The sequence below is a fragment of the Protopterus annectens genome, chromosome 2.part0, assembly GCF_019279795.1.
Source record: "Protopterus annectens isolate FY-2018-M chromosome 2.part0, PAN1.0, whole genome shotgun sequence".
Taxonomy (NCBI): Eukaryota; Metazoa; Chordata; order Ceratodontiformes; family Protopteridae; genus Protopterus; species Protopterus annectens.
This window is the reverse complement of record NC_056728.1, coordinates 244,297,165-244,311,682: the sequence shown is the minus strand read 5'-3', so window position 1 is coordinate 244,311,682 and position 14,518 is coordinate 244,297,165. Positions and strand designations below refer to the sequence as shown.

The 14,518-nt window shown below is 37.7% G+C and overlaps 1 non-coding gene across 1 annotated transcript; it reads right to left on the bottom strand.

The window, feature by feature from the left end:
- Positions 1-3,382: 3,382 nt before the first annotated feature.
- On the bottom strand, positions 3,383-3,582 carry LOC122793812. Its single transcript, XR_006363546.1, has one exon. It is a non-coding gene; the product is annotated as a U2 spliceosomal RNA (small nuclear RNA).
- Between the last annotated feature and the right edge of the window lie 10,936 nt (positions 3,583-14,518).

Below are 14,518 nucleotides of genomic sequence, written 5' to 3'. Positions count from 1 at the left end.
GAACAGTTAAGAAACACCAGTATATTTTCATATTCATTATAAAGTATGTGTGTTAACTGCTGCACAATGCCACTTAGCATGCTTGCGTGATAGCAAAAGATCAAGGATACAATGCATCCATTTTGAAATTGTCTATTGTCTACTTCCTGTCTGCAGGTGTTGCAGACCTGCAGGTGCTAGGGAAGGTTGCTAACCATCGCGCAATGCTGCTTAGCAGGTTTGCACGATGGAAAGCACATGATGCAACAATGTATCCCTTTTGAAATCAAGAATGTCTACATTCTGCCTGCAGGTGTTATGTCTACTTTGTGTGTTAGCCATTAATCCAGGTTTGTGAAGTTAAGCAATGCTCAGACATGACAAACAAAGCTCACCTTGTTTTAGTCTTGTGAGCAGTGTTTATTATGTTTCATCCTTAAAAGACAAATGTGGAACTTGAACTATGATCTACAGATAGTATACACTGTGTGGTTCACTGTGTTTAGCATGTGTGCTATACACAAATGGGATTCACATGTGTAGTTTATATATTTTTATCATAGAAGTGCATTACATGAAATGTATTGTATTTATCAATTTCACTGTGTTTGCACTAAGCCATGCACTGAGGAAATAGTAATTAAAATAAATAGATAAACAACATTTCAAAATAATTTTAGCAGACATTAAAGATTTTTTACACAAGTCTAGGTTTGAACTGTTAGACTAATGAACCTACAAAAAACACTAAGCTTTACAGTAGGAATGCAAATCATTGTAAATACAAGCATGTCGTATTTCTTCCACATTATTAAGAAGACATATAACACTTGTACACTCTTAGTTGTTTGTACATGTGTTAATTACATATTTAGTGCAATGACTGATCTCACAACCAGTTATGAGCATTGTTTATAGCAATGCAGTTCTGTCTCCTCTTTGTATTGTGTTCATTCTTCTATTATCTGAGCAATGATGTCGAACCTGCAGTCTGTAAAGTAGTTTGTATCATTGTCCTTAAGATGTATGAGAATATTAAATTACAATAATATACAGTTTTCAGCAAAGGCAAGGGAGTTTGGATATTAGTGAACAGAAACTGGGAAATGTGTGCTGCTCACTTCTGTTTCAAAGCCTGCTACAATTACTTATATACTTTGTAAATGTATACTGACAGGCACACCCACTGCAGGTAAGGGAGTCTGAATTGTTGTGTAGTCCTACTCCCTCCCACTAACCATTCACAGTTGCAGTTTGTTAACAACAAATACTGAGGTAGGGGTTACACTATGTTTGCATCTGCTACATAAAGCCAAAAGTTTGGGATTCAGCAATTTTAATGAGTTCACACCTCATTTGCATATTCACTGTGCTCAGATGCATGAGTCTACACCATAACAAGATAACCCTGTAGCTAGTGAACTTGAAGGTGAGAGGACTTGTACATTTGTAGAACACAGAGGATTGACATTTCTTTACATTTATCTGCACAAAAGGCTTCTGATGTTGCTAAGATATGCTTGCATTTTTCATGTACATGCAAGATATGTTCACATGTTATAAAGAGAACTATTTTATATACGCATTAGCGGATTAAACTATCTGTATGTACTTTTTATACTTAACTCTTGGAATAGGCATTTTTGCCATGCAATGACTTTCACAGATAGACAGTAACTGTCATTACAAGTGTTATTGCTAAAACTGGTTACCGTAAAGTATTTTCTATCTTATTCTGCAGCAATGTAAAGTACTATATTGTCAATGACACAGGGGTGTAATGTTTCTAAGATGGCCCATAGACACCACCAGTGGAGTGCTGGGCACAGTGAGAGGTGCCTATCTATCATATACAATTTACTTTTGTGTTGTACATATGTACACATTTTGTGAAAATGTTGTGGAAAGCATTCATAACAGGTGAATTATGTGTTATTCCTTGCATTCTACAAACAGCCATTTCCTGTTGTTTTGGGGGTAAGGGAGCCAAGTGCTATTTGTGTGTTTCTACATCACAACTTGGGTTTCAACAGTTTTGCTCTTGCAATTGTGTAGTCATCCTTGGGTTTATGGGGAAACTTGTATGTAAGCAGTGGCATATTGTTGCATAGAATTCAGGAACTGATATAGGATCCTGGGGGACTTTGATAAATCATTGAATGCTTAGAAAAGTGAATGATGATTTCTCGAACCCATGTAAGTGAAAGCTTAAACTCTCGAATGCTCAGAACAATGATTTTTTTCAAGGGAAAAAAATTGCTGTTCTACAAAAAAAAAAAAATAAACACTACATAACGTGGGTAGCTTTGCCCCCCACACCCACCCACTTAAATATACCAACTCCGAGATTGCACTACAGTGACGAAAATGGTAAAGTAATGGAAGCGGCCAAGTGATTTCTTTCTCAGGGAAAGAATTTGCTTATGTGCCATTTCGCTATTTTGCCTTTTCGTGCTTTCAAGTTCGATCAAGATGCATTCCAAAGAATGCGTCTTCGATCATTTAACAGGAACCCAGATCCTGTATCCTGATGCATGTGCTGCCCCCTGCATATGCCCTGTTGGACTCTGAAAGGTTCATGTAGCTAAAACTATGAGCCCTACACATACCTTAGTCTCCACAGGTATTGGTTCCCCTGGGTTTGCCCTTGCTCTCTGTTATGGACAACAGGTGTTGCAGATTTCCTGTAGCTTGTCTCTATCTATGTAGCATTCTACAATTTCCACATCATGCAGACCATGGCACGTTAACAGGGGTCTAAATACACTTCTCCTTCTTGGCAGGGGTCTATTTACAGCAGCAGCAGCAGCAGCATAGACCTGTACCTGTTGTACATACATATATATATAACAGCAACTGCAGCCCCTAACAGTCTTTCCATGTAGAGTAGCTTCTGTGGCTGTATTCGAATAGGTTTTAGCATTCGCAGGGAAAACCTATACTGAGTCTACACAATTGCTTTACAGCTTAATGAATAGCTCCTCCATCTTGAATTGGTTGATTAGCATACAGTTCAGCTGCTTATGCTGTAATTAGATTGCCACAATGTTCACCATGTTTGTGCAGCTCTACATGGCCTGTAGAGTCACTTACTGAATACAAAACGGTGTACCAAGAGATGCGTGTATGGTGTTAGTGGACTGTATGGGCTTTATTGAATCTGCCCCAATGTATGCTGCTTGTATGTTACTGTAAACTGCAAGGCAAAATGACACAACTTCAGTCCCCACCCCTTCAGGTATCTCAGAATTCGACTTGTCAGCACAGAGTTGTTCTGTGTTGCTACCAGTGTGTATCCTGGCTTTGTATTGAACTGAAATATCATATTTTGTTTTCTGCAGACATGTTTAAAATGACAAACATCATTTTCCTTCTACTGAGCAAAATGGTATCACTGAATAGCAGAGTGTGTGTCATCCAATCTAAAGCAATGTTATTGGCACTGCCTACTGTTCCAACATGACAAGGAAGAAAATATTTCTCACAGCTTTATATTAGTATGTTAGTTTTAGTACAGCATCTACATGTTGTTTGGGGGATTGCTCTTGCATTAAACTGATAAGAACACTACACTTGATCTTAGCCAAAAGGCTGAGAAGCGATTCCATTATTTTGTTAATGTTTTTTCATTCAGCAATAAAAGGTCAGTATTGTTTCTCTGTTACTATAAAGTGCAATGAAAAATGTTAAAGTTCTGGTCAGGAAACAACTGTCAGGTATGTCAGAAAAGGGTTTGTCACCTCATAATTGCTGCATTTTGCTAACAAGTTGTGTCCTGATGTTTTACCTTTTGTATTATTCAGCAGTACACTGTCAAATGTTGCTTTCTGCAAACATTAGAAAGCCATCTCTTGCTTTTCTTTCATGATAATATGCTAAGCAAGATGTCACAGCTCCACTCAGAATGGTTTCCATATACATTGTGTTTTCATGGTCATTGTGAAAAGCTTGAGTACTTTAACTGTCTATTGAGAGGATTCACTTTTAAATTTTGAAATCCCAAAACCTTGAAACTCTAAATCCCGACGTTCAGAAGTTTGAGGTTTTGGAATCTTGAACTGTATCAATGGAGATCGCCATATACTGCGGAATGGGAACTTTACTGCTCTCTTCACTTTAGTGCGATCTCGGAGTTGGTATATTTAAGTAGCGGTAGTAGTTGCCCCCCCTGCAAAAACATGATGCATGAGGTTTTCTTCTTTTAGGTGTTTTTTATTTTGCATTTCGAGATTCCAAGACCTTGAACTTCTGAACGTCGGGATTTAGAGGTTCGAGGTTTTGGGATTTCCGAATTTAAAAGTGAACTCTATTGAGAAAAATGCTGTTATTGAACAGTATTAATGTTCCTTATAGTTTCTGTTATGCACAACAGTGCTTTTGTCAGTGGCTATAATGCAAACTGAATAAAGCAGATAAACAAACACAATACAGACTTTTTATTAACAGAATAAGAAAAATACTAGCCTGTCAAAGCTGTAGTTAAAATATGTGAAGTCACTATTAAGTAACTGGATATCAGAAGATCATGTATTATCTTGAAAGCAGTTGCATTTGTAGCACTTCTTTCAGTGCTCAACCATTTTATCTGAATTTCTGAAAAAGTTTTGTAGTCTATGACATTGGTGAGTTGTTCTAGGTGGCTGGAGTGATCCCGGAGAAGGTTTCTTTTTTAACTATCAGATCAAAAGTTTGTCTAACTGGAAAAAGGATGTTTTGGTTATCAGATCATTTATCAGACCTGCACACTGTATACATAGCACTAGATCGGAACATCTGGTGCTGCTTGCCAGTATATGTATGTAGATGACTGCTGCATGGCATTTACTGGTTCAGCAAAAGAATAAAGACATATCTGACAAATTATAATTATTATTATTATTTTTATAACCATCATACCCAGTTAAGCTAACTGATATATATTTTCCTTTATACTTAACAGGTCTGAATGTAGAGCACCTTGCAAAGTAAGAAAAACAAGTCAGTCACCTAGACACTGCTAAACTGAGAAATATTACATTTGTATCTGGGACTGTGCAAATTAAGAAAAAAAGTCAGGCACCAGGAGAATGCTAACTTGAGACATAGGATAGTTGTGTCTGGGACTTTCGCTTCATCTTCGTCATGGAACTTACGGGGAGTTTTCACAATGAACATCCAGGTATTTGTGAGGGTACCTAAGGGCCCTCAAGCTTTGAAGCTAATGCTTAATTGAAGGTGGAGGGAGAAAATGATAAACCACATAGGTTTCCTGTTTTTGTCACCTTTACAACTTTCTTTACATTTCTTCTGATCCTGTCATTTCAAGAGAGATAGGCAGGCCTTAGCATTTTTCCTCTTGCTAAGCGGTGTGTTAAAGAAACAAAGTGCAGTGGTAGCAGAACGTAGAGAACTTTTGCAGTCTGAATGACATTTAGGGCTTGCTTGATGTACTTCCACCTACTTAGAAATATCTTTTGGCAATCATTTCTGTAAACCAAAAAAAAAATGCTCAGCATGCACATAGAAGTTGTTTTATAAATATCTTACTGGTGAAGTGTTTGATATGTAAAATTTATTGCCTCTCTGTTCCACTTCTGTTTCACCCGGGCAGTACCTACCACCCCAGGAAATGTAAAACAAAATAAAATAAATATAAAATATTTAATCTTGTAGCCATAACTCAACATAAAAAAGTGTAAACTGATAGAGATCTTTGGACAAACTTCTTGCAAGACAGCATGTGGCGAGCAAGTTTCTCATGTGTATCACCAAAGCCATGGAAAATGTTTGGTTCCAGTTTCAAAACATTAAGCAAACACAAGATTTGGACTGAACTTAAGGGCTATTCTGTTTAAATGTAAAACATAAAGTGAATAATTTCCATGTAACAATCACAGACAGATTTCTCAGAAAGGATAATAAGTCAGTAATCAAACTACTTTCACTTTTGTTACTAATACTGTGTCACTTTGCCACATCCTCTGCAATCCATGCTTTCTGTTATTCTGCAGTGTTCAGAGTACCTACCTGAAGGAGTATAAGCTGTGGAATCTCATCATCTGTTTGACAAAGTCAGGTATGAGACTGACTGAATGATTATAAGATGCTTGGTTCAGTTTATAATCAATAGCCTCATCCATACAATAACTTTAGGAATGTTGAATGAATGAAGTTTGTTAGTAGCAGTAACAGCATACCAGCTGTGACACACACACACACACACACACACACACACACACACACACACACACACACACACACACACACACACACACACACACTCTCTATATATTGTCTTCAATATAAATGTTGCACATAAAAGGAAACACTATGCATAAACAACCCATTAATTAAAACAAGTCATACACATCAGTATTCAGAATTTATCTTCCAAAATGGCCTTCCTGCTTGAGAAGTTAATAGTGTAATGATTATTACCTGGTTAGTTTTGATTCCTTTCCATTGCATTTGCTTAATCACAAGAGACTATCTAGTCTGTCTAGTCTGTCCTTTTAAGTACATTCTACTTAACCTCAGTTCTTATGTTCTCCCGTTTTTCCACCTGCACCCTGCCTCCATGAAAACCTCTGTGGATTTCTTTCCACCATTCATTCTGGTAGCCTGTTGAATGGGTCTGCAACCCTGTCTGTGGAAAACTACTTTTGAAGATTCATGAAGTAATCCCCTGCAATCTGCTGCCTGTGCTCCCTCCTCTCTCCTATGTCATCCCTGTTCATGATGACATCATTTTCTATACTAATATACAGCCTCCAGAACTGCTTAGAGTACTCAAAGTGTAGACTGATCAAGGCCCTAAACAGTGGAAACAGTACATCTTTACTTATGGAATCAGTCTACACCCTTGATGTTATACCACAGCATTCTGTTTGCCACTGTGCACTGTCCCTACCCTCTCAGTCTGCTTTCTATGATCTTAGGTGGGTGTGAACAGCAATCCTACATCCTTCTCCTGCTCTAATACCCTGACAGAAAAGATCTCTGGGTTCATGGAGTAAATTCTTAAACCAATAATCAGTGAAAGGGACATATATTTTCAAGACAACACTCATTTTCTTTGCATTTTGTCAAGAGGAAATGAATTATGTTAGATATTAGGAGGTTGCTAGTTTCCCAAAATCTATATAATTGTAGATACTCTTTGGCATATTTTAAAGCACTTTTTCAGCCTTTTGATATACTCTTTCCATTGAAATTCTGATGAATATTTCAATTGGGGGGATCAGTGACTTTCATCTACAAACTGCCTGCATACCTCCAACTGTAGCTACTTTACTGGCTGTATACAATTCAAATAACTGACTGTAATTAGTTAAGAGACAGACAGACTGACAGATGCACACACACACAAACATCTTTCAACCTCTTAGAGCAAGAATTCTGGACAAAGCCATAAATAATGGGGGGCAAAGGTCCAAAGATTCACACAATTTTTAAATATTGCTTTTACAAATTTATAAAGTTGATAGAATAACAGGCTTTACATTAACATGAATTTCCTGTAGGGTATGAAGTCTGAAACTCAAATTTATATAATTATTTTCTGAATTCAACCCTCCATAATTTGCCAATGATTTGCCAGAAAAAACACAATTTTATGAGAAATAAACAAAAAATATAATTCAAAAATCTGGACATTCTGCAAAAATCTAGACAGTTGAGAGGTATCTCACACATACACACACACACACACACACACACACACACACACACACACACACACACACACAGGCCCTGCCAAGACAGATGGCTGTTTAAAACCTGTACTAAATGACATTAGGGTCATTTGCATTCATCCACAGATTGTGTGCATCCCCACAGAAGATAATCAGTTAGACTGTACACGCATTTTATGTCTGATATTACAATTAAGTAACAAAAAATGTCACATTAATGGATTTCAACTCATTGCTTTTACAAATGTGCACACTGTAGGCAAACACAAACATGTGTGCATTCAGATATGATCACCTTTCATCAGGGAGTCAGTCATTTTCAACCACGTAATGCCCTACTCAAATCTCAACTCTCCAGATTTTTGCAAACTTTACAGATTTTTTGCCAAATATTTTTAGTCTGTTCAATGTAAAAATTATGGTTTTCTGGCAAACCATTGAGAACTGAAGTCACAAAATAATGACATACTTTTGAGTTTCAGACTTCATTTTTTTCAGAAAATGCAGCTGACATAAAAACTGTTATTCCTGGAACTCTCTATATGTATAACAGCAATATTTAAAATCTGTCCCTATGTTTGGGCCTTTGTGCCCCCCATTAAGAGGTATTCATCAAAAAGTCTAGAAGGATGGAACATACTTTACCAAGCATAATCCTTGTTGTTATGATTGAAAATGAACCATGTAGGATTAGCTTACTTACTTACTTTATGGATAGCTGCATAGCTTACAAGTAAGACATGGCAAGTATCATACAGCAACTGGACAGGTGAAATCCTTAATTACAGTCAGGGTATCCCACAGGGCTTTGTCCTAGGCCCTTACTTGTTTAGACTGTACCTTTCAGACCTAACATTTTCATTTGAGATGTTCTACAGTCTATATGCAGACGACCTGAAATTGGGTAAACTCATTACATGTGTTACAGATAAGGCATGTCTGCAAAATAACTTGACTTATTTGACCATTTGGATACAGGAGAATAATATGGTGATAAATACATCAAAAACTAGGCATATGAGATTTGGGAGACATAAATTGAAAGGTTAATACTTAATACAGCACACAGTGGTTGAAACTGTAGCCTAATTTAAGGACCTGGGGTATATGGGTAGACCCAGCTATAGAACTATAGGTTGTATAAAAAGATTTATAAAGTCTAGGGAATCAAAAATGATGAAGTCATTGTTTGTTAGTTATGGAAGGCCCAAACTTGAGTATGGAATAACAATATGGAAACCCTATAAGAAAACAAGTATGAGTAAACTGGAAAGAGTACAGAAGTAATACACCAAGGACATCCATGGATGTGAAAATTTAAGTTATTATTGAAAGATTAAAATATCTGAACTTGTACAGTGTCTCTTACTGATATCTAACAGGATATCTTATTCACATATAGAGAGCATTTAGAGACAACTACCTCTGTGAATGTGTGGGGCTATCAAAAAGTAGCAGAGAATCATCAGATAACCTATGTAGAGGATTCTATAGGAATGAGAAGTGTACTAATTGGTTCTCTGACAGCGTAGCCTATGCATGGAACACAATACCAAACTATATTAAAGCAAGTACTAGTTTACATATTTTAAGAACAGCCTGGACACTTATTATGGGAACAAGTGTTTTGGTATATTGGCAAGCTAGAAGGGCATTAATGCCTGTGCTTGAAATATTTGTATGTATGTATGTATGTACCTGGGTAGTAAACATTTTTAATTAAATAGACATCACACTTAAGAAGAAAGGTATGCTAGGGAACATTAGTCCAGTGCGAATGAAGAATGGTCACCTTTGAAGGTGTCCACATTTATATAACATGTCTGATTCATTGATCTCAGAACTCTTTTACCTTTAGTGCAACAGAGACTGATTGCTAACTGCAAAACTGCCTATAGAAATCTGAGCTCATAACAGAAAATATAGTTGTGATAGCCTGAACTGCATGAACCTATGGAGGTTTCTTAACATTAGCTCAGCCAAATGGGAGTGGGCATGATACAGTATCTGCTCAAGATACCCTGTATTTGTGTTAAGTTGTGTTAAAATTTACAACAATTTCAAAAGCTCATAAACAGCAACCGATGCATGCATCTTCTTGGTTGTTTGAAGCTGTATAATTGCAGCAGGATTTACACCTCATTAAGAGATAAAGTCAGTCTAATGAACCAAAACATAGTTAATACACTACAGTACTTATTTAGTAACTCATACAGTGACAGCATGCTTCACATCACTCCATCTTGCTCTCTCTTCAGCTGTCTGGCTGATTTTAGAGCTCCAATCATTTTGTTGGTACAAATCCAGTTGCCAAAATAAATCATGTGTGTTAGGTAGAAATCAGAAATTTTCTGAAAACAGGTAAATCAGGGCTGAAAATTGCAATATATTGACAAAAGCAGAATAGTATGAGAGGTAATTTCATTCCAATAGGTTTTAGTACATTTCCCAACTGAAGCATATTAAAATACTGTGTCAGGAATTTATGGGGGCACAATGGTTGTGCAAAATAAATCTTGTTGGTTTTCTGGGAGAGTGCAAGTTCTTCCTCCAATCTACCCCAACCCCTGCAAATATCCATGCTTCGTAGAATAGAACGGCTTATTAAATTTAGCAGAAACCTTTCTATTTATTATTAGGTATATCATACACATCTTAAAGCACACCTGGTAGCTAACTGGATTTGTAGCTGTGTAGCCTCAGGTTAGCTAATAGCCCTATCAACACTGCACCCATCATCTCTTCAGACTATCCAAAACTAGCTTTATGTCTAAAACTCTGTCCTACCATTCTCCTTAAAGTATTATTACCCCATAGTCACCCCCACATCTTCTTACTAGCCAGAATGATTTGTGAAGTTCTAAAAGCACTTTTACCCCACTGTCACCCTTTATTTTATATTTCTAGACCTATCTCCCACTTTCAACCCACTGTCACCCTTTATTTTATATTTCTGGACCTAGCTCCCATTACTTCTATACTTTTTAACTATATCAACATATTAATTTTAACAGCAATATACCAATCTAATCTGTATCTTTCTATGAGCATATCTCTACACTTGAATCTAGCATATTAACAAAGATTTATAAGAAAAATGTATTGTAAAAATGTGCCTCCAACTAGTATATTTATCTGTACTTGGCTGTATTAAAAACTGTATTTTCGAGCTTTTCTCACTGGGCCTTCACAGAAAAGGGGTCACCATGCCCAGATGGACTTCACTAGTAAACAAATCTAAAATAAAAAAAAATAAGTAAGTAAATAAATAAACATATCTCCTTTAAATGAAGATGTTAGTAAAAGCAAAGACTGTTTTTCATGTAACCCAATTGGCATGTTAATGACCTTATTATTGTGCATCAGTCTGATTTTAGACACCAAAATAATACTAATGCTTAAAATGTATTTGACATACTGCTATGAATGAAAAATGTTGGTTTCATGTCATAGAGATAATTCACACCAAGAAACATGGTGGACACTTTTACTGGGTTATGAGAATGCAGACCGATTATACTACTAAAAGACAATAAAATGTCTCAGTCCAGTGGATTTACAAGTATTAAACCTGCCTAAAGGGTATTGCATATTGATTTTATATATTTATGAATTTTGTATATTTTATATATGTATTTTATGTTTTATTTTTAATATGGATTGGAATGTTATAGGATGTAAACATCATTTCAAAAATCGCTTGGATTGTTATGTGATTCTGTAGAATATAATTACCTTGCAGGTAGTACATTTTCTTTTAATTGCCTGAGGAAAGATTCATAATGCTGACATAAAATCTTGAATATTTTGTTTTACTACTTAATAAAGTGTTTCAATAGATTCCTAAATCCAATGTTTCATTTTTTATACAACACTCTGACCCACTATTTGCTCCCTTAATTTGCCCATTTCCTTACTCATTTTTGAACATTTCCTGCCACACATCATTACCCACTTTTCTAAAACCCCACTCATTATCTGCCTTTTTGTTCTTACCCTTCACCATACTCTGATTCACACATTGGCAAAATCACTGCTGGTTCATTAATCAGGGCTTCTGTGATTCCGTCACATTGGTTATGATAAGAAGTCTATATTGTCTGCAGCAGTGGGCCAAGCCCTTCAAAATGCAAAACCTCAGTCACCTCCAGCTCCCTCTCTGCCCCGATGATCAGAAATTGGCAGTCTGCTTCCCATGAGTATTACCCTCGTCTTTCTACCCCCATTACCCCCATACTTTAGTCTGCTCTTCAGTCTCTCATCCTCCTCTTTTGTTGTGTCTCGGGGAGGACACACTTTGCCTCACATTACCAACTTTTCACCCCTTCCTCTAAATGTACTGCCAGGACAATTAGCCTAGCTTGTAACCCTGCCACCACCTTTACCCCATTCTTGGGTTTGTGTTTTCTGTCTTTCTGAACTCACATTGGATGGCTTCTTTATGACAGTCACTACCTCTGTCCTCATCTTATGCTTTTCTGTTATTCCTGAGCAGACAGAACCCAGTCATTTACAAGTCCCATCTCTCCTTGTGACTGCCCCATGTGCATATGATACCAGCAATGCCCCTACTATCCTGCATCACTGCTTGCAGATCCCATATTTTTCTTAACCAAAGCCTTGCATTCCAGCGCAAGGCTATCCAGTTATGCTTTGATTAACACCTGTTTGTTCCTCTGCTAAGTTCAGCATCTCTCTTTACCGTCTCTCAGCTGCCTAAACATCTGCCTCCCATTTCTGATTTTGTCATTCTACCTCATACTTTCCATCTTAGTTTAAATGTACAATTGTTCACATCAACCTTTCTAACTCAGCATTAAGTATCACTCTCTCTCCTGGAACGGGAGAGATCCTTTGTAAAGAGCTGGTGCGTCCCTCTGTCCACTAGTCCTCCCCCACCCTACTACTACCCCAAGTCTTTCTCTTATTTTGTCTTGCTTAGTGGCACAGCATTGCTCTCTCAAATCATCTCTTGAGTGTATTGGCTACTGGTATAGGTGACATTCTTAGAATGTTACCTTCATCCCCACCCCCCTTTTTCTGGCATGTCTCAGCCACCTCAGCTGTCTCCACTGACAAATCATTGGTGTCTGCATGCACCACAGTATGCACCCATCCCTCCCTGTTGGTGATACCTTTGGTCAGCTCCTTTCATTTTTACTATTTCTATACCTGGACACTGATTTCACTGGAAATCTGGTGTCTCCTCACTTTCCTAGGGTTCCTAATCCCTTCCCCCGCATTTGCTCTTGAAATGTTAGCCCCCTATCTGTAACGTTTTCAAACTATGTTTAGTCTTCAATATCTGTAATGATTGTCTTCCTCCCTGTGATGCACATAATCCCCCCATGTTCTTTCTACAAGATCTCGCCACTGTTCTGTGTCTTATGCCCTCTGTCTGAGTACTCATACATGTCCTTCCCTCCTGCTGTCATTGTAATCCTTTGTGGTATACAGCTCAGTTGAGGGGAAGATCTTTTATTCCTCTACTTTTGTTCCAACTCCTAACATTTCATCTTGGAAGTTCTTCTGTTTACCCTCCCAAACTACTCCTGCCTACCTTCTAGCTACCAGCTGCTCCTCTGATTCACCATCTCTCTACAAGTGTTCTCACCCTTGTGCCCCAGTCTTCTGTTTCTTGACTGCAGCTGATACCTGCTATTTCTCCTCCACTTATGGTTGATTTCTTGCCTCAACTTGTTAGGACCATAGAAAAATACTTCCTGTGAATCTCTCCATCATCCCATCATCCCTTCTGTCCTTCTTTTCCTTGAGGAGATTTAGCTAAAGAATAGATTAGGTGTGCTTTCCTGCTCAAGAATGTGGGACTTTGTTATGTTCATCTGCTGCCATCTTTGCCTCATAAACCTGTTGGCTTTACTACATGATTGGAAAGTCCATCTCCTTCCCATCATATGACAGTTACCGGTACCTGACACTGCAACCAGGCATGTGTTTCTGCCTGTCTTGACTTCTAGAGGCATTCTGTATGCTTCTATCTCAGTTTGTAGAGCAGTAGTGAGACATTCTCCATTGTCATCCTTCCTCCACTGAAAGGTCTTTATTTCTTTTGGCATAGTTATACAGAATAATAACTATGAAATGTAATTCCCAGATGTCAAAGCTTTCTTCCCCAAATAGATCTGCTCACCTTTTCCATCCATCCTATCAGTTGTTTAAACCAATACCATATCATATCCAGCTATCAAGGTAAACCAGCTAGAAAGTATTCGAAATGGTCATTGCATCACATCCTTGATTCCCAGCCATCCATTCATACATTTATCCACAAACTCTTGTTCCCATTTTTCACATGGGGTTGGAGTATCACATCAACAGGTACAATTATTTAACAACAGTGTTCAAACAGCTGGGTAGCTAGCCTTGCCACAGATGGTCTTTCATGGTATATATGAACACATGCACTCACACCTATGGCCAATTCATTGTGCCAAATCAAACTACTGCATGTCTTTGGAATGTGGACAGAATCTGGAGGACCCAGGGAAAACCAACATGAACATAGGGAGGGCATGCATACTTAACAAAGAAGGCAGCCCAGCCAAGAATCAAAAGAGGGAGCCTCTCATTGTGAGGTAACAACTCTACCTGCTGCACCACTGAGTCACCCATTCCACTTCCTTCATTCCTCTGAACAAAATTAATAAGGTGCATATTTTCCAACTAGGCTCATTTTTCTAACAGGAACTGATATCTCTATACTGAAAACAGCAACTGCATTCCTGTCCCACATGCTTCCTCCATTAACCTCCACCACACCTTTCTGTTTTAACCATGAGTCATGAACAAGCAACTCAGACAGAGATCCACCTCTCCTCACTGTTTTTCCCAATACTCTAGTCTAT